Below are 20,514 nucleotides of genomic sequence, written 5' to 3' on the forward strand. Positions count from 1 at the left end.
GCATAGCACAACACTTTTTAATTCTCCTCCTGTATCAGTAAACAATGCATTTGGTGGCAAGTACCCATGCAATGTGCTACAAATGAATCACAGGTGTGTTGTGACTATTGCTCTTACCAGCTCTTAGATAAGCTGGGGAGAGTCTGGGTGGTTAGAGTTCCTGGGCCAACCACCTCTAGCCAAGAGTATCTTTTTCTAAAGTTCCTCAAAGGACTGCTACTATAGAATGAAGATTAAATGTGTGCCTCCTGGTCATCATGGGCAGCAAAAACCAAGAGTGACAACACCCAGCTCTAGTCACTGTTATACCATGACATGCTAAATATAAGCCAAATATATTATATTACCTGAATATCTGCTTCAATAGCTAGCCCACCACTGCCCACCATAGATGGATACAGAGCCCAAGGAGCTATTGAAGGAGTTCATGATCCAAACACCAATGAAACAGAGCAAACAGCCTAAGGTTATAGTTATAAAGGGCTGGCTGATAAGCTGAAAATGAGGCTGGCCCCAGTCTTCACTTATCTTGGATACTTCTCTTTGATGTTACTCATATGCTGTCATAGCAGTACACAAGTAAGTTACAGGATAACTCTTTTATCTATGTATTTCTACTGATTATATTATTTAAAATAAATATTTTTATTTAAACAAAATTTAATTAATAATTAATAAAAATATTTTATTATTTAAAATAAATTTGATATGAAAAATGATTACATTCTATATCTCTTTACATTATACTTTAACATTACATCTATCACTCATACACAGACTCAGATAATAATTTCAACTGGTATAAATTTTTAAATAGTAAAAATGTGTTTTAAAAGTATTTTCTATTATTGGGGTACCTAGGTAACTCAGTCAGTTAAGCATCTGACTCTTGATTTTGGCTCAGGTCATGAACACAGGGTCACAAGATTGAGCCCTGCCTCTGGATCCACACTGGACATGGAGCGGAGAAATTTTCTCTCCCTCTGCCCCTCCCTGCTCACACACACACTCTCTCTCTCAATAAAAAAGTATTCTCTGCTGTTTAACCAAATAATTTCTCATCAGTGATTATTACCAAGAATTTGAAGAGATCATAATTTAAAAATCTTATAAAAGTTTTTCATATTATTTTACCTAGATGTTTATGCAATTAAATACTGAATTTTTAGTAAATTAAATATTGATTTTCTCTCAAACAACCCTATATTTTATTATTATCATCATAAATTCCCTGCAGATTATTCCAGTGTACATTGCAAACACTATCATTGTCTATGCATACTGTTATTAGATACAAATGAGAAACACTGGCTTAAATACTCTATTTTGCAGCATTCCTAAAAATAAGTGTATGCCTACTTCATTACTATATCTTCAATTTCTTGTCTGGTGACTAGCCCAACAAATACATGGTAAAGGAAAGAATAACTGATAAGTAGGGAAAAAATCACTTTCTTTCTAAATAAAATTTCATAACTTTAGCTATTTAGTTATGGATAAGAGAAACTTCCAGAATTCCTTAGGGGAAATTCTGCTTTTCTTCAAAGAAACACTTTAAACTTTGAATAATAATCCATACTACTTAGTAAGGAAGAAAGAATTCTAAGTCAGCATTTCCAAAAATAGTAGTATGAGCAATATTAGCTCTGACCCTCCAGATTCCCTCTGATCTTCCCACCATAAAATTCCCCCACAAAATTCTCCCTCTTACCCAGTCTGACTCCTAAAAGTGACTATCATAAAAAAAAAACTTAACTTTTTCTTCTTAAAATAAAAAAATAATAATAATAATAATTAGGAATTCTTTTTAGTTTTGTTTCATTTGTTCTTTAACATGTGAGTCCTTAACAATAGTTTTTCTGTAAGTCAGTGACCAGCTAAACAGATTTTCCTACTGTTGTTACAATGTTTTTCATAAAGTCTTCTACTCTTCAATGACATTGCCACAGTCAAATTTGCTAAATTCTCACTTTAAGTCAAAATTTGTTCATATGATTATAAATTACCAGGAGGTAAAATAAAAGGAAACAGAGAAGAGGAATATGTACAGAGTTCTTATCGCAAGAGTAATTGTAAAGCATTCAGTTAATAAAGTAACACTAGATAAATTTACCAAGCTTCCTGGTATGCCTACCACCTTCACCACAATCAGAGTCAAATGGAAACACCCTTCTTAGATATTTTCCCTTCTAAGAGTACTACCTACCAGAAGTGAAAGCTACAGTGGAGGAAAATTTGATTTTAACCTCAGATAAAAGTTTCTTTAGGAATATAGGAAAAACAACAGGCAAACACACAAAGAAACGACAGATGCTTTGGCTATGAGGTCAAAGTAATTTACCATTTTAATCCCCCACCACCAGAGGTACCATATTTGAACAATTGGAATATGGTTCATTTAATATGTGACTATCACTTTTCCTAAAGTCTTTTTTTTAAGATTTTTATTTATTTATTTTTCATGAGAGACACAGAGAAAGAGGCAGAGACATAGGCGGAGGGAGAAGCAGGCTCCCTGAGAGGAACCTGATATGAGACTCGATCCCAGGAGCCTGATCATGACCTAAGCCCAAGTCAGATAGTTAATCCCTGAGCCACCCAGGTATCCCTACTTTTCCTAAAACCTATGGCCCACTATATCTCACAACAATAGAAGCCAAAATGGTATGCCACCTCCAGAAAAATGTAAGGTGGGTTTAGCAAACCTGGATTTACTGAGGTCATCCATTATGTAATTTGATTGTAATTTCTTTGGTACCTGTGTGGTTAATCTGTTTTTAACTGAGCTCCACTGTTGTCATATATTTAGTAAACATGGGCATAAGTATAAACATCATGATGGTTTATAGCACAAATATCCTGTAATTTGCAGTTTTAGGAGATCCTGTTGGCAAACCTTAAAACTAAAAGTTTTTAATGTCCAGAAGTATTCTTTTCATTACACTTTTGCTCATGATATCCTTGTTTTCTGAACCTCACAAACCCAGCTATTAGCTTACGTGACGTGGCAGCTGAATGGACATACCAAAAAGCTCTTATTAAACAGAGATTCTTTCTGGTTCCAATTTATTTCTCCACTAAACAAAAGGTAATTTCACACCTGCCTGAAAAAAAAAAAAACACTTTGATTACTTTGTGAGGAGGAATTCTTGATTATTTGATCAACAAACAGTAGATTACAATTCTCTCTCATGCACAAGTCTATCCTCCCACATAAAATGTATATCATAAGCAAAACAAAAATTAACTTGCTTTCGAGGCATTACTAGTGGTGAAATTTTTTTTAAATAATAATTCTAAATAGCTGGATGCCTACTGTTCCCTCCAGTTCTATATCTGAGTTTGATGTCCTTAAGAAAAAAAATATTGATTATGTCTAACATGTTCCCCCAAATCTTAGATCCCCTAGAAAAAGAAGAAAATATTAGTATATACAGAAGATATCTTTTATCTGTTGTTCTCAAATAGCTGGGAAATATGACCCAAATCAAGAAAGGTCAGGACTACTTGCATTATTAAGCCTAATAAATTAAATATTGAAGGTAAAGAAAGCCTAAGACTTAAAAGTGTAGACAAACATACTACTCATTTGAATTTCTCATTCCAGAATAATGTGCAGTCACCTGATGACTCCAGCCCAGCAAAATGTTTGTTAGTTTTCAAAATTCCCCAAGTTCCTCTTCCTTTTGCTAAATTTTACTGGCTATTTATGTATCATACAACATGATACAACAAAACTAGAGGCTTTTAGAGCCAGAAGCCTTTTAGAACTGACTGTTGAACGTATGTCACAGGCAAAGCAATGTCTCCAATACTTAATATGCTAGAGGTCTTAAGGGACTTGCTCAAGGTCAAACACCTGGTTAGTGAATAAAGCAAAACTAGATTCAGCCTCTGGAGTTCTGGTTCCGTGGCAAGTGTTTCTCAGTTGCTGCTGCTAGTTTAGCATGGAAGACCTGGAGAAAAAGAGGTGTTGATCGTCAGTGCTCCACTACTGAGGACAAATGTAGCTTCACTTAATCAGAATTCAGTCCTTCATTGAGCAAAATCTCAAAGTGACATCTACTGGAATACCCAGTCTCTATGGAGAAATTTAATTAAACTTCAGTCCCTTTATTCCAGCACAAATATTGTGAGGGAAAACAACTCAACTCCTCTGACATTTTTGCAAATAGGTTTAGTGGAATCTATTCTGTTTACACTTACTGACATTTGTTTTTCACTCAATTATCCCACATGGTTATTTTTTTTCTTTTCATAATTTATTGCTAGCAACTTAGCCATAAGAATAAATACAAATAATTCCTTTCTTTGGTACAAGCAACAGAGCTTAGATTCATAATAACTGAAGAGAATAAACACTCATTTTTGCCCCTCCTCTTTCCTTTTCCTAATAGTTCTGGTTTACTTATTAATCAGACTAGTGACATAATCAGATTCCAACCAGGAAGAATTTAACCTCAAATGCATCGGAGGTTTCTCCTCACATGGTCCTAAAACTTTGGAAAATAATACAGTATATCCGATTACTCATCTGCCAGATAACTAAATATGACAAGGATTTTTTAATCATGTACCCACTTCCAATTTTTGCACACCTTTATTTTGAAACTGTGCAGTCTAAAAATTTCAGAAAGCTTTCATTGCAAAAATTCCTATTCCTTTTTTAATCCATGAAGTGTCATTGACTAGACATGAAACAACTAATTTTTAAAAGGATGAAAAATATGCAGTGTAGAGCAGTACTGCTGAAACTCTACCATGAACATGAAAGCACCTGGAGATCATCATAAAATGCAGATTCAAATTCAACAGATGTGGAGTGAGGCCTCAGAGTCCACATTCCTAACAACTTCTCAGGCTAGACCTTAGTCTGCACTTTAAATGGAGTGTAGAGAAAAAGGACATTTATTTTGGAGCTGAGGAGAGCCGGATGGAAATCCAACTTCATTGGTTCCTGGCCATGAGAACTTGAGAGAGCCCACCCCTCCCCCAGAGCTTTCCTTTCTTCCTCTATAACACTCACAGCCACACCACTATCATCAGCCTTGATCCACTGCGATAGACCTCATCATGCCCTTTATCCTACTCCATGTCAGGCCACCCCTACATTCCCAGGCTGCCTGTAACGTCCGCAATTGAATCCCTGTGAGCCTCTGTGAACCTATTCTGTCCCCTTTTCCCATTTCTCCCCAAGTTCTGAAATTCTTCCATTCTATCCTCCAAAACTCAGTCAGCCATCAGCAAAATCCCCTATGTCAATCCTCCAACTACCTTCTGAATGCATTTTTTCCCCTTCACGCATTAAGAGAAACCTGGCTCTCCATTGAGGAAACTGCCACTACTGCAGTTGCCTTAGTGATGTTTAGTTTCCTCTGGTTCTCACAGTACTAGGTCTAGAAGTAGAGAACATGTCCTTGGTGCTCCTTATTGCTGCTTTCAGACAATTTTCCAATTCTTCCTCATTCCTAAAAACTGCCCATTTAGGATTTCTGTCATCAGATTGTATCATCACCCATGACTCCTCGTTGTTGTCACAACAACCTAGCCATCCCATGGTTATTACCCTAGACTTTGTTTCTATAAATAACTGCATCTTCTCTTTAATGTCAATTGCATGCATCCTACTCTCTGACATCACGTCCTATCATTTCATCCTATTCTGTCTCTATTCTGTACCCCATACTTTCATACCTTTGATGTTACTAAGCCATTGATCCTACCATCTTTTCAGTGGTTTTCATCCCTTCAACATCCTTATTTCCCTTCTTTTACAACTTAAATTTCATTGTCAATGATTATTAACTCCCTTGCCTCTCTACAGTTTTACTGCTCTTCCTTTCCAAAATTTAATCTTATCTAAATCAAATTTCTGCCTGCTCCAAACATTCCTCTATGCTAAACATGGTGGAGAAAAACACAAACCAGGACAACTGGTCTTGCTTTAAATATTTGACTCTCTACCATTCATACCAAATATCTCTAGTCTATACACTTTTTTAATCATGGAGGCTGACATTTTACACTGTCTCAAGTTCTCAATACCTCTCCTCACACTGTTATCATCAGCTGATAGACTTGTTTCCTATTTTACTGAGCAAAAAACTGGATGCAATAAAAAAAAAATGTCTACATCCTTCCAACAACAGATCTACCCACATGCCTATATCAGCAAACATCATTGCTTTCCTGCCTGTTACCATTGTTGAATTGTCCAATGGTCCAATGAAAAAAATCAATCTTTATACTTATGCACTAGGTATTTCCTCTCACTAATTCAGCCACCCAAGCCTGCAGATAGCTAGAGCCTTGGCCAATACCTGAATGTAACCTAAGAGACCCTAATCCAGATTCCAAATTTCTGACCCATAGAAACTATGAGTTAAAAAATGCTTATTGTTTTAAGCCACTAGATGGTGGGGTGATTTGTTACACAGCAATAAACATAATAAATGAATTAATGAAATGACAGATCATAAGATCAACATCATATCTACTAGCTAATTAGGAAGGATTTACAAACCAGTCAACTGAAGAGCTAATTTTCACATACCACGAAGAGGAGTTACAGTATGTAGTTCTTCTAGATAATAGGGGCTTATAAGGGAAGTCAATAAGGAGTGAAGCTTCATATAAAACTGTAGAGTGTGAGTAAAACATCTTCCATTCTTCTGAGCCCTAGTGGGAAAGCAAAAGAAAACTCTCTAGCCAAAAAGAATATTTGACAATTATGAATGCCCACTCTCCAGGCAGAGTTAACATCCATTTTCAGTGCAGTAAGGTGGAAAGAGAGGTCCTAATATCTGGGGGGGGAGGGGTGCGGCCTCAGGAATGCTGAGTCATTTCTTGCCTCTCCTGAAAATGAACAGCATTTACATTTGTTAGTCCTAAAGAATACAATAGCAGCAATTTGGGCAGATTTCTGTCAGTGCTGCCCCTTTCTCATGGGGCCAACCAACTTGCACGATTTTTTTTTAAGATTTTATTTAATTATGTATTCATGAGAAACAGAGAGGTAGAGACACAGGCAGAGGGAGAAGCAGGCTCCACGCAGGGAGCCCGACGGGGACTCGACACGGGGCCTCCAGGATCAGGCTCTGGGCCCAAGGCGGTGCTAAACTGCTGAGCCACTTGGGCTGCCCAACTTGCACAAATTCTTATTGGAGTGGCATGCAAACCAGAAGCAGATAGCATCACATTGAAAGCAACCAAGTGTTTAGAGGTCAGGTTGCCCACTCATCATTAATGGCCAGATATTCAGGGCCTGGAGCTCCCAGGTTAAAAATGACCCACCATGCCCTTTAAATCACAATTAAAATATCAATGATACTTTCACATTTGTAGCTAATATGGAGTCTAAATTCAAGCTCCTATTTGATGAAGAATTCCTCAGCTAGTTTTATATCTAAGCCCATAGGTTTTAAATTTAGGAAAAAGTTTAATGACCATCAGGGAAAGAAGTCTCATTCCAAAGTAGTTTTTTGCTTGCAGAAATTCCTACCAAAACACTTAAGAGTATCTATCTATTGATAAATTGATTAGTAGATGCATAGATAGACACAAACACATTTAGTTAAATTCGTGTAAGTATAAATTTTTTTAATTTAGAAATAAAAGGTATTTTGCAAAACATAAGTAGAAAAGTATCAACTAATTAAATAGTGTTTTCATTTAAAAAAAAACTTTTTCCTCTACCGGCAACTTCAAACCAAGACACAGTTCTCCTAGGTTTTACAAAGCATCCAACAATGAAGGTAATCAAATCTTTCACCTATAGTTTAGGTGTTCTAATAGAAAAGTATAAAAATTTTAAACACTTTGTTTACGGAAAAGATGCATTTGATTATCCAGTATTCTAAGTGAAAGATATTTACTACCATAAAGCAGTTGATGTTTTCATATAATTTGAATATACCCAATATTAATTATATTTGTGGCCATGATTAATACAGAAGCTATCAAGCCATTTGTACTAACTCATATAAAACGTGCTCTTTGAACTTCATCTTTCCTCTAGCTACACTCACTCCCATGATGATCTCATCGAGCTACTTGGCTTTAAACATCATCTATACACTGATGATTCCCAAATTTATATCTAGAGCCAGACAGCTCCTCTGAACTCCAGACTCATATATCCAGCTGCTTGTTTGACATCTCTATTTAGAGACCTTACATGCATTTTACACTTATCTTGTCCTAAACCAAACTTCTGATCTTTTCTCCCAAACCTTCTCCTCCCACTGTCTTCTCCATCTCAGTAAATAGGAACCCTATCCTCCCAGTTACTCGGGTGAAAATCTGGGAGTTATCCTTGACTCCTCTCTTTCTTTAACGCCTGACATCCAATCTATCAGCAAATCCTGTCAATTCTACCTTCCATATCACTCAGAATATGACTACATTATCTCCACTGCCACTGTATTGATCCAAGGCACCATCATCTCTCACTTAGATTACTCAAGAGCCTCCTTACTAGCCTCCTACCCCTGTCCTGCTCCCTATAATCTATTAGATACACAACATTCAGCAATTAACACACAAGTAATTAAGAAAAGCATGTCATCACTTTGTCTGAAACCCTAAAATTGCATCTCATTTCAGGAAACTAAAAGCCAATTCCTACATAATCTCCACATCACACTCTCTACCTCCTCTACCCTGTTACCTCTCTAACTCATATCCTGGTATTTTCCCCATTGTTCACCCTATTTGAGTTGCTCTGGCCTCTGTATTGTTCCTGGAACACTCAGGGCCTTGGCAGTAGCCCATCCATTGTCTGGGATGCTTTTGATCCAGTTAACACATGGCTCATTCCCTTACTTCCTTCAAATCGTTGCTGTACTATAACCTCCTCAGGGACTCCCCTATTGAAAGTATAATCCCTACCCTCCTCAACAATACTATTCTCCTTTGCTTTATTCATCTCCGTAGCCCTTCTCATCTAACAGTGTAAATATTTTATTTGTTTGTTTTCTGTTTCCCTTCACAAGAATGTAAACTTCCTGAGGGAAAAAGCTTCAGTCCATTTCATTAATACTATATAGCCAGTTCTTAGATTATGCTTAGCAAAAGGTAGGCACTCGATAAATATTCACTGGGGCACCTGAGTGGGTCAGTCCATTAAATGTCTGCCTTTTGCTCAGGTCATGATCTCCAAATCCTGGGATTGAGCTCCACTTCCAGATCCCTGTTCAGCAGGGAATCTGCCTACCTCTCTCTCTCTCTGCCTCCCCCCTCTCTACCCTTCCTCCACTCCTGCTTCCATGCCCGCACTCCCTCTCTCTCAAATAAATATATAAAATCTTTATTAGAAAATTAAATAAATAAATACTCATTGAAAATATGAATATTAATGAACTGGAAAACTACTAGCACAAATATTTTATTATTAATAGTTCAATAGTCACTATCCTAACTAGTACAATGAAAGCTCAATACAGTAGTATTCATTCCTCCTTGCAACAAACATTCTTTATCATAGCGTTAAATACCTAAGATCTTTTTCACCTTGACCTTATGAATTTTTGCAGCTAACCTAAGCTCCAAAGTCATGACTTTTTCTGAAAACATTGGTTTCTGAATATATCAATATCTTCTCACATCTCAAAATCTCGTTAGAACTGATGATCATATCACTATTTAAAACCAAAAGGACAGTATGTGTGAGTTTGAACCCCCAAACTCCTCCACCAAATGAAGCCAGAGAAATATTTTGCAAGAACTGAATGGTTATAGAATAGAGGTCTACAAACTGTGGCCTGGAGACTAAAGCCAGCCAGGATTGCCAGATAAAAACAGAATCCTTAGTAAAATTTGAATTTCAGATAAGCAACAACTTTTTTTTTTTTTATAAATGTATCCCAAATATATACTAAATGCTAAATCTGGAAACTTTAAATCTGGCCCACCACCTGTTTTTGTAGAGCCTACAAGCAAAGAATGGTTTTTCCATCTTTAAATGGTTGGAGAAAAATTAAAAGAAGAATAATATTTCATGGCAAGTGAAAATTGTATGAAATTCAAATTTCATTGTCTATAAATAGTATTTGTTATTGGAACACAGACACTTGTTTTCTTACTCTCTGTGGCCACTTTCACATTATGGCAGCACGGTTGATTATTTGCAACAGAGAACATATAGCTGCAAAGCCTAAATATCTAATGTCTGGCCCTTTACAGAGAGTTTACCAACCCCTGTTGTAGAATATTTACTTTTATACTTCTCCTTACCAAAAGCAAACCAAAGTAACTTCTTTCCCTTTAGAATTCTCTCCGCACAGGAGTACTTCTGTTACTTTATCATTATACTAGAAAGAAAAGTATGAAGCAAGCTGAGAAGAGGCAGTGTGATGAAGGTTGTGGGCTGTGGATCCCCACAGAGTTGAATATGAATCCTTTCTTCACCCATCAGAGCCTGAGTGAGTTGCTTACATGGGGGCCATATGAATGCCATCACACAGGGTGGCTATAGGGTTAGGAGATAAGGATTAAAAGCTTAATTTTAAAGGACCAAAAAGGATCAATTTCTAGACTATACCAGAAAGTATGATTGTCAGAAGAACAAAAAACAGAGAGAGAAGAAAAGTGAAAAGACAAAAATTGAGATGAGGAGGACAGACTTCTTAATCACTCACAAAGAGGTAAGCTAAAGTGAAAAATATAGACTTTACATGGATTCAAGCAAAAATATCATGACCAAAATTAGAGAAGTATGGTTAGATTTATTTGGGCTAAGGCAGCAGTAAAACTCTTTTCAAGGTAAGTAAATCTTGGATTGCATCTGCTCAATATACATAAATGATATAAACCCCACTTGCAGAGTCATATGTTTGGAAGGAAAAGCCTTTCATGTTGTTTTTAGTATGAGGGGAAAGGATAAAAGACATAGAGACATTTACATGGCTGTGGAATCCCCCCAGGTTCTCAAAAGCACCACCAACATAGAAAATAGCATCACAATTTCTTCAGCCATTCTCTCCAGGAAATATTTTCTATTTTGGTCCCTGGGTTAAAGTATCAAATCCCTGTTTTTAAGGTCTAGAAATATAGGAAGTATATAGGACCCTGTTTTTAAGGTCTAGATAAATATGAAGTACATAAAATAAAGGGACAGCATATAAGATTTATCAAATAATTGTATCTGTGACCCATGACCCGAGGCAGTGGTTCTCAACATGTGAGCCTCACATGTAAGACATTCTCCCAAACACAACTTCTGACACTAGATACAGTGCACTTCACTCATCCTAAAAAGCGTATCAGCATGGTAGAGAGTGAGAGTGATGTTATCACAGAGATAACCTTGAGGTTGTTCTAAATATATTTTCAAATGTAAATTATTTGCAAGCTTCAGTACTTCAACTGTATTTGGTAACAAATACAATGACAACCTCACTTCTGACCTAGGTCATAACACTGTAATTGAGTAATACTGTTTTATGCCATTTCCCAAGAATAAAATTATTCTGACATATAGAAGTCCATACTAATATTGATCATGGTAATGCCTGTAATCAATCCCCAAGGTTACTTCGAGAATTTATTTTTGAAATTGATTTTTGTTCACAATATAAGTTGATGTGCTTCACAGCTGATGGGAAATTGATTTTTGTTCACAATATAAGTTGATGTGCTTCACAGCTTCACAGCTCTACTCAGAGCTGGAGAAGACACTCATTAATTCATTCATTAGTTCATTTGTTCTCAGCATGAAGCTCGCATGCTGAGAACCACTGACCAAATGTGATAGACTACAAATAGAGACATTTAAAATATTTCAATCAACCAATATGTAAGGAGATCCTACTCTTTGCCAGTTACAGTTCTGGGAATAAAGATGAACAGTGAGAGCCCTGGCCCTCTGGGATCTCAAAGTCTAGTGGAGGCAACAGACAAAACAATTTCAATGTAGTATGATTAAATAAAATGGTAAACATAAACACAGTGCGTTATGAGTTGAGGGAAAATGAACTGAATCAGTAAGGGAATGATTAGAGAAAGCATTGTAAGAGAGATAATACATTGAGCAGCTGCCCACCATCAGTAATACTGGGTTCTGCAAGCCATAGATAGTTGTTAAAAAAGTAGTATGGTGCCTGACATAAGTGAGCTCACAGTCTAAGATGAAGGCCAAATCCATTAACTAATCTCAAAAGCAAATGGAAAGTCAGTGAACTATGTTGGTGCCCTTGACTCTAACCAGGCCTCTCACCTTCACAAACCTGTATTCTCTTGCTCCTCTGTGGCTGATACTTAAGAAATAACTTCTTAGCAAAAAATTCTCTCCCTGATGGGAATGGCCACAAACATAAGTATAGGATATGAGAGGCCACATCTTTATATGACATCGGTCCCCTAGAAATAGCTGATTGTTCCAGAAGTAGATATCTGACCCAAACTGGACTATTCAATGATCTCTTATTAAAAGTTGAAATTCTAAACTGAGATGCACTAGAACTTGGAGGCCAATCACATTAATGGCAATAGCTATAAAGAACAATGACAAATCCCTGATGCATAGGAGACCCATCCTGCTTCTACTCTTTCCACATGTTGCTTATTGGACTCCTTTCAATTCTGTAAGACTTCTTATTTCCTTCTAACTGCAGAGGTCAACTAGAGTCAATTCTTATGCATATAGACCCAAGAAACCTTGACACATGTCCCTTGATACATGTCCACATAGTTTCCCAACTCCTGTACCCAGTCTAACTATATTTCCCTGTGATCAAACAATTTGCTGAGAGATTAGTTGCTCATAAAGTTTAGTATGTTATCTATCCTCCAGAGAGGTAATAGTTTGGGGGGACTTGTGGAGATACAATGTTGGAATCCAGAGAATTTATGGCAGGGGTATTTCAGGACCTACTGAACCATGATAATCCTGTAATGGAGATATTTGGGCATACAGAGAATTATCATTAATGCCCCTCAAATTCCACCAAATATGGTTCCAAATCTTAGCTCTGTCATTCACATAACCAAATTTACACAGCTAGTATATGACAAAGCCAAAATTTGAAATCAAATCTGGCTATTTTCAAATTTCATATATTTTTGATACCATAGATGTATCTGTTAATGCCTATTTTCATTCTTCCTTTAAATCAGTGCTTCTCACTGGGTGTTGTGCTATATGTTGGCAAACTGAACTTCAATCAATCAATCAATCAATGATTCTCAACTGGGGGCAATTTTCCACACACATGCCCAGAAGACTTTGAGCAATGTCTCAAGTCATTTTTGGTTGTTAAAACTGTGAGGTGCAACTAGTATCCAGTGGGTAGAAGCCAGAGATGCTGCTAAATATCTTATAATGCACAGAACGCACCAACAACGTTAACTATATGTCCCAAAATTCCAAGGGTGCTGAGGTTGAAAAACTCTGCTTTAAATCAAACAAATAAATTTTCTGAAGAATGTTTGATTCAAATGTACAAAAAGAATTAAACAAAAATTCCATTCTATGCAAGATATTAGAGTTGTATGCAGTCACTTATTAAAAATTTATTGATGTAAAAACTATTTCTATTTTTAAATAGGAAAGGCATGCTTCATAACAGTTATGTATAATATGATCTCATTTTGTAAAAAAAAAAACAGTCTATATATGCATGAACATGGGTTCATTTACATGTAGGAAGAGAACTGAAAAACTATAATACCTCTAAATTAGTACTGTCTAGCACTAAAGAGAAGAGAGATTTTTAAATGATTTGTTTTTCTCTTTTTTCCTTGAGATGCATTTCTAAATTAAAAGTTATTAGTTTTCATTTTAAGATATAACTCTACTTGTCAGCCTCATGCCTGACATCAGCTGGTTCAGATTGGTTCCTACTACCACATATCTTGCTTCACCCACCTACATACTCAAGAAAAGAAGCACTGTTTCATTAAAAGAGGCTCAGAAATGGCACCTTTGTTTATGAGGTTCTGGTGCATGTGTGAAAACGTCCATTACATTCATTCAAGGCCTCATATTTCCCCAAACTTCTTTTCTTTGTACTTAGGTGACTTAGTCCTAATTCATGCTGTGACACCCCCACATCACTCTTCTTTCTGCTACTGAGTCAGTTCTTGTTAAGATCGACTTATTTCTGAATAAGCCTTAGATGAATGAAACATCTTTTACAGCTCCAACTCCTCCACTTATAGCACTTAACTGAGGGAATGGAAGAAGAATTTTAGAACCTAAAACTAAAAAAAAAAAATCATTAATGGAAACACATTTTTTCCCAAATAGTTCTAAGCACTCTTAAAATTGACCCTCATATTCCTTCTAGATTTGTTTCTTTCATCAAGCACAGTAGCCATAATATATGTCTTCTTTCTATTCCTATCAAAGCCACAAGAAAGATGGATTTGATCTTCATTTGGGAAGTTAACTGAATAGGATGGGTCAGTCCAGAACTACTCTCTTTCAGGTGCTAGAGACAAACTCCTTTGCTATAGTTACATGCATTTTTGAAAATATAGACAACTGACTAGGGAAAACTCTCTTTTGGGGGCAAAGGAGCAACTTTTCAGTAACTGAAAAGCATTTTCTATAATTTTCCTTCTTTGTTCTGTGTTTGTTACTACTGCAAAGACATTTTAATAAAACTCAGAATAAAATAGAATGGCACATCAAATTAAATTATATTCCAAATAGTTCCTTCTCTTTCCCACAATACTCCCTCTGATCATTTGAATGCACTGTACATTCTCAAGACCTTGCCTCTAAACAAGGTCTTTCTTCCAGTTCCTGCACACCTCAGTAGAACATGTGTATGAGTGTGTGTGTAAAAATGTATGTATGAATATGTTTGTGTGTGGATATGAGTTTGTGTGTGTGTGTGTGTGTGTGTGTGTGTTTATTCCGGATGAATGGAATAAGACATTTACTGAACATCTCAAAACTGAGGCTGGAAAATAATAGTAGATACTTTAAAAATATGTGTTGAATGAATGATCAATGAATAAACAAAGTCCATAGCATTTTAAATAAAACTTAAAAGTGATATATTGTCCTTCTTCTTGATAAGTTCATACCTTTATAAGAGAGAGTACTTGCATCACCAACTGTTCCTGAAAATTTGCACTATCTTCATCATTTCAATAAACACATTAATTGCTTGAATTGGAATCTTGCTTTTCCATGAAGGTATCAACACATTTGATGTATTTTTGCTCCTGACAGAATGAATTAAGTTTTTTAAAAAACTCTATCTCACTGAGAAATTAGTCTGCTAATACTTCTTTTTTATTATAAGTAATTAAGTATTCTATATAATCATGGGAAGGTATTACTTTTAGCTGAACTGAAAATAGAATTATAATGAAACAGAGAAAAAAAAGAAACAGAGATGATACATTTCATTTTTAAATGATAAGAATGACTTATTGTTGAGTTAAACCCAAGTTACTTTTACATGTAGTAAAATGCAAACTGTTTTAGCTCCCATACATGGCAAGTTCTATGATTAAGTGTAATTAATTTATTTGGCAATTGTAATTAATAACCTCTGTCCTACTGTTTCAGGAAATTTCATCCACAAAAGGCATTGGTCAGCTATTCATCATAAGTAATAAAAGCTTTCTTTCATGGAAAGATCTTTTAAAACAATTAGCAATTAATGAAAAGTATGCAAGTACCCAGAAATTGCAAATGCTCAATTTCAAATGACATGTTCCTTAGCTATCCCATCAGCAAAAGAAGCAGTTTAAAAAATAAATAAATAATAAATAATAAATAAAAATAAAATAAAATAAAAAAGAAGTAGTTTATTTTTTTTAAAGTTTGTATTTATTTATTCATGAGAGACACACACAAAGAGAGAGGCAGAGACACAGGCAGAGGGAGAAGCAGGCTCCATGCAGGGAGCCCGACGTGGGACTCGATCCCGGGTCTCCAGAATCAGGCCCTGGGCTGAAGGCAGCGCTAAACTGCTGAGCCACCCGGGGCTGTCCCAAAAAGTAGTTTAAATCTAATAACTATTGGTAAGAAAAATTACAAGAAAGAAATTAATTACTCATGTGTAAAATTCAATATAAATGTTAGAAATGTAAATTAAAATAACACCACAAAACAAGTAGAGAAAGAATACATTAAGAGCGTGTAATAGAGTTTTATTTTGACTATATTCAGTTTTGTCTCTAAACTCAAAGTGAATAGTTTATATATCTCATAATTTATATAATCTCATGCTCATATTTTATGTTTATCAGAAAAAAGTTGATCTATAGAAAATTTGCCTATATAAACTGCTCCATGTACTAAAATTAGATTTTTAATTTGATGAAATAATCATTTCTCAAGTACTGGAAATACTTCCCTATTATCAAAGTAATTTTCACCTCTATTAAAGGACCTTCTTAGGTTTGGATTACAAACATATGTTTGTATTATACCAGAAAATTTAACTGCATAATTTTTTAAAACTGAGTCACTATCTGAAAAGATAGTGATAGCATTGTGATAGATCTACATAGAAAACAATTTCTACTGTTCTCTCTGACTCTTTCTGCAGTATCCTGAGTCAAGACCTCCTGTTGACCAATCCTCACACTAGCTCTATTAGTCAGTTCTAAAGGGTTCCCTTCCGGTTCAAATCCATTAGCAATCCCTAAATTTCAACAAAAATAAAAATTAGGTGATGTTATTTGCCAGAAAATTACTCAACAAACCAGACTTTTGTTCAATGATGAATTATTTTCTGTGATGGATAATAGTTGGTCTAATATGCTACTCATTAAGATATACCTTGTATCTTAAATATTCTTGTATCTTGAGTTTTATCTTATTCAGCTCATTTTGTCCATTCATCTTCACAGATCTGAGTTTAAAGCTGTTTCCCCCCCTATATGGATAAGCATGTCATCTGTAATGAAGACTCTGTAGGGTATTGTCACAGACATTTTTGTCTACCACATACCTCATCTTAGATGTCTGCTCTGTAATAGGTCTTCCTGACACTCCTCTGATGACAGAACATCAACCCACGGAGGAAAATTAGATTATCATTCCATGGACGAGCATCACTAACGGAAACTGTAGAAACCAAAACATGGAACACCAAGAACAAAAACAGTAAGAATAGTTTCACATGTTGTATATGACATGTAAAATATAGTATTTGTTCTTACTTTTATTAAAATAGAATATTTTCCTTCACTTGATCAATGCTAATGAGCTATAGTTAAGCCACAATCTTTTGTGACATGTGACATGTCTCTCAATAAAAGGAAAAGTATATCATAAGCCTACTTCTTAGCTGTGACATGCTGTCTAGGCTCTGGTATGCCTCAAGTTGGAAAATATGCCTTTCCCTTCACAAAGAGAAATACCACATGCCACAAAGACTGTGAACCCTGTAGAGGTGCTAACTCATGGTTTTCTGAAACTGTAAACTACCTGTTTTTAAATCATATGTTATTAATATATTTTTATTCAATTTTCTTTATTTAATTTTTTAAAAGGCATCCTTCTAATAGCAATTTATTTAGTGTTGTGATAATTCCAAATAACTGCTATTTCTTTGACTACTATATTTTATTTTTAAATCTCAGGTAACATGTCCTTGAGGTGAATTGCTACAGCTCTCTAGCTATCTTCAGACTTTAGACTGAATATCTAAAGCAGTGATTCTCAAACTTGTCTTCACATTACAATCATGTACGAGATTCAAAAACATACCAATGCCTATCTTCCACCCCAGAGATTGCAGATTAACTGGTCCCAATGCGACCAGAGCTTAGAAATTTTTAATATATGCTAAGATTATTCTAACATCCAACCAACTTCAGAAATCACTGGTCTATAGGAATATTGATTAACATACCATCATGTGGATATTAGATAATATTTACTATCATCATTGTCTGAAAAAGTCAGAGAATGATATTCAGACTAATTAACCTTGCCAGTAATTGTTACCACATATTAAAATACCAAGCATTTTACCAACATTTTATCTAATCTTCACAACATTCTAGCAAGATAGATATTATTCTTACTTCACACATGGGGGAACTAAAGGTCAGAAAGTTTAGGTTGTTTGCCCAATGCCATCAACTAATAAATGGTAGGGCTAGTATTTGAATCCATGTCTGTTTGACACTAAAAGACTTATTCTTTCCACTATGCTGTAATTTTCAGTAGAGGTGATATCACCTCCAAGGAAGTAAAAATCAAAGGAAGTGAAGATCAAAAGATTCTTAGATACTGTAATGGGTTTTGGCTCTCCAAATTTCAACTTCGCTGATGAAATTTTATTCTTTAATATTTAATTTCTCTTACTGAAAAAAATTTAAATTTAATTTTATTTTTCTACTTAGGACGTTAAGAATGAAAAAAAAAAATTGAGAAACACTATACTATACCATACTCTGCCTCCAACTATTTTGGTTAACAATTAGTTAACATGTATATTACTCACATACCACATACATATTATCTACTTATCTACATTATATAGAATACCTGTAGAGAAAATGGGTCTCCCCTCAATTTTATAATTCCCAAGTTGTACTTATAATTGAAAAGAACCACAGTATAAACAAAAATATATATGTTATAGGTCCCCAAGATGCTAATAATAGGAGAGGAAGTAGTAAGTCCAAAGAGTATTATCAATCAGTCTTCATGAATGTCTATTATATATTATATACAGCATTATAACAGTAGGTTGTTGGTTCAAAAACTTAAGAATTTCCTCGGTGAAATCTGAAACTGGCCCAGTGTGTGAAAGGTAAGCAGAGACAAAAGAAAAAGTTAGACCACTCCAGATCGGTAGGTGGCAGGTTTAGCAAGAGAACTTATAAGGCTTATCTTGGGCGGCCACAAATGAGTACATCTCTACACCCACCCACTAGAATCTTAAAAGTTTATATAGAGGCCTTAACTAGATTCAGTCACATAGTCCATCCTGATGGTCTCAACAACACATTACTTTCTCAAGGCTGTTTCCTTGAGGCAGCCTCTGATTCAGGGAAGACAGGCAGAACACATATTTCAAGTATATGGGAAAGGGTGAGAAGTCTCCAAGAGTCTGGGTCCAACTTGAGGGTCAACTGGTGGTCATGTCCTCTTGATGACCTCCCTCAACATAGGTATATAATAGGGGCACCTGGGGGGCTCAGTTGGCTAAGCTTCTGCCTTCAGCTCAGGTCATGATCCCAGGATCCTGGGATCCAGCCTAGCATTGGGTATATAATAGGTATATGATAGAGTAAGCTTTCTCTGATATGACATGGTTATATGTTAAATTATTTCAAAGTTTAAACATCTAGAGTCAAGAATCAACTCATTCAACTTTGTATCTCCTATAGCACTGGGTGTCATATAAACTAGTCAATCAACAAATATATGTGAAATTTTTTTAAAAAATGGGATTTCCATCACCATACCATCACACAATCTGATACACACAATAATAAAACAATTTTAAGCAAATTTTAATTAGTCTTTATTAGTTCAGAAGATTTTTTTACTTTCTTTAGAATAATTAATTTTAAAACATTTATATTCTATAACAGAAGAAAGTGTAGCACAGAAAGAGTATCAAACTTTAACTTAATATCTTCTCTTAAAAACTATTAATTTGATTTACCAAGCTGTCACCACACCCCTATGGATAACACATAAAGAGGCATTTGAGGATAGTGGCAAGTGCTCAAATACTGAACTCACTTTGGCTGAAGTCAATGATAAAGGCTACCATACAGCCACCTGAAAGGGCGCCTTTGGGAAAATATATCCTAATTTAAGCCAAAGAGTCAATAACATATATATGCTCATATTAAGGAAACATAGAAAGAAATTGAAATCAATCAGAAATATGGTGTCATAATGCTTATTTGCCCAAGGGAAAAAGGGCTTTGAATGATTTCCTCAAAGGAGTTATTGCTTTGAGAACTAACAGTCTAATAATCAAGGAGGCCTCCCTTGTGAGGAGCATTCTAGAAAAATACTCTGAGGCTTCCAGCTAGTGCAACAAAAAATATTTGAGAATGTTCCTGGGGGGCAATGACACCAAAAGAGGAGTCATTGTAAGCTATTAGCTAGGAGTTGCTATCCACACCCATGGCCAGTCAACTGTACAGAAGAACAGAATTGAGATAGAAGAGAAAATCCAAGTGGAGCTATCTCTAACCCTTCAAGCAGCTAGAGCATCTTTTGTTATTCTTCTCACTGAGAAGAAAATTAGGTCTACCAGAAAACAAAACAAAACAAACAAAAACTAGTTAAATTTGCATTACAGAACTCAAGCCAGTTATTTAGACTCAGAAGGGTAAATTAGAATTCCTATCCCTGGCCTCAAGGGAGTCTGCCCCATCAAAGGAGCTATATGAAGTGGTATCCATAATAATAATAATAATAATAATAACAATGATAGTATATAACATTTATTGAACATTTGCTGTACATAAGTCACCATGTTTGGTGTTTATATTCATTTTTTCACTTAAAACTTTCAAAAATCTAGTAAGAATTTTTTCTTCTTATATATAAAGAAAGAAGTCTAGAGAGTT

At 35.4% G+C, this 20,514-nt stretch overlaps 1 protein-coding gene across 7 annotated transcripts in view; it reads right to left on the reverse strand.

Moving 5' to 3' along the window:
• Nucleotides 1-20,514, reverse strand: part of LOC144303892 (uncharacterized) — a 305,981-nt gene that overhangs the window by 147,537 nt on the left and 137,930 nt on the right. For 5 of the 7 annotated variants that reach the window (XR_013370913.1, XR_013370915.1, XR_013370919.1 and 2 more), the window contains exons 3-4: nucleotides 16,917-17,032; nucleotides 3,026-3,104 (exon numbers count right to left, since the gene is read on the reverse strand). The gene's annotated coding sequence lies outside the window, so the exon portion shown is untranslated. The remainder of the gene's footprint in view (nucleotides 1-3,025; nucleotides 3,105-16,916; nucleotides 17,033-20,514) is intronic. The other 2 variants (XR_013370920.1, XR_013370918.1) reach the window with 1 other exon arrangement.

Source organism: Canis aureus, chromosome 33, assembly GCF_053574225.1.
Source record: "Canis aureus isolate CA01 chromosome 33, VMU_Caureus_v.1.0, whole genome shotgun sequence".
Lineage (NCBI taxonomy): Eukaryota > Metazoa > Chordata > Mammalia > Carnivora > Canidae > Canis > Canis aureus.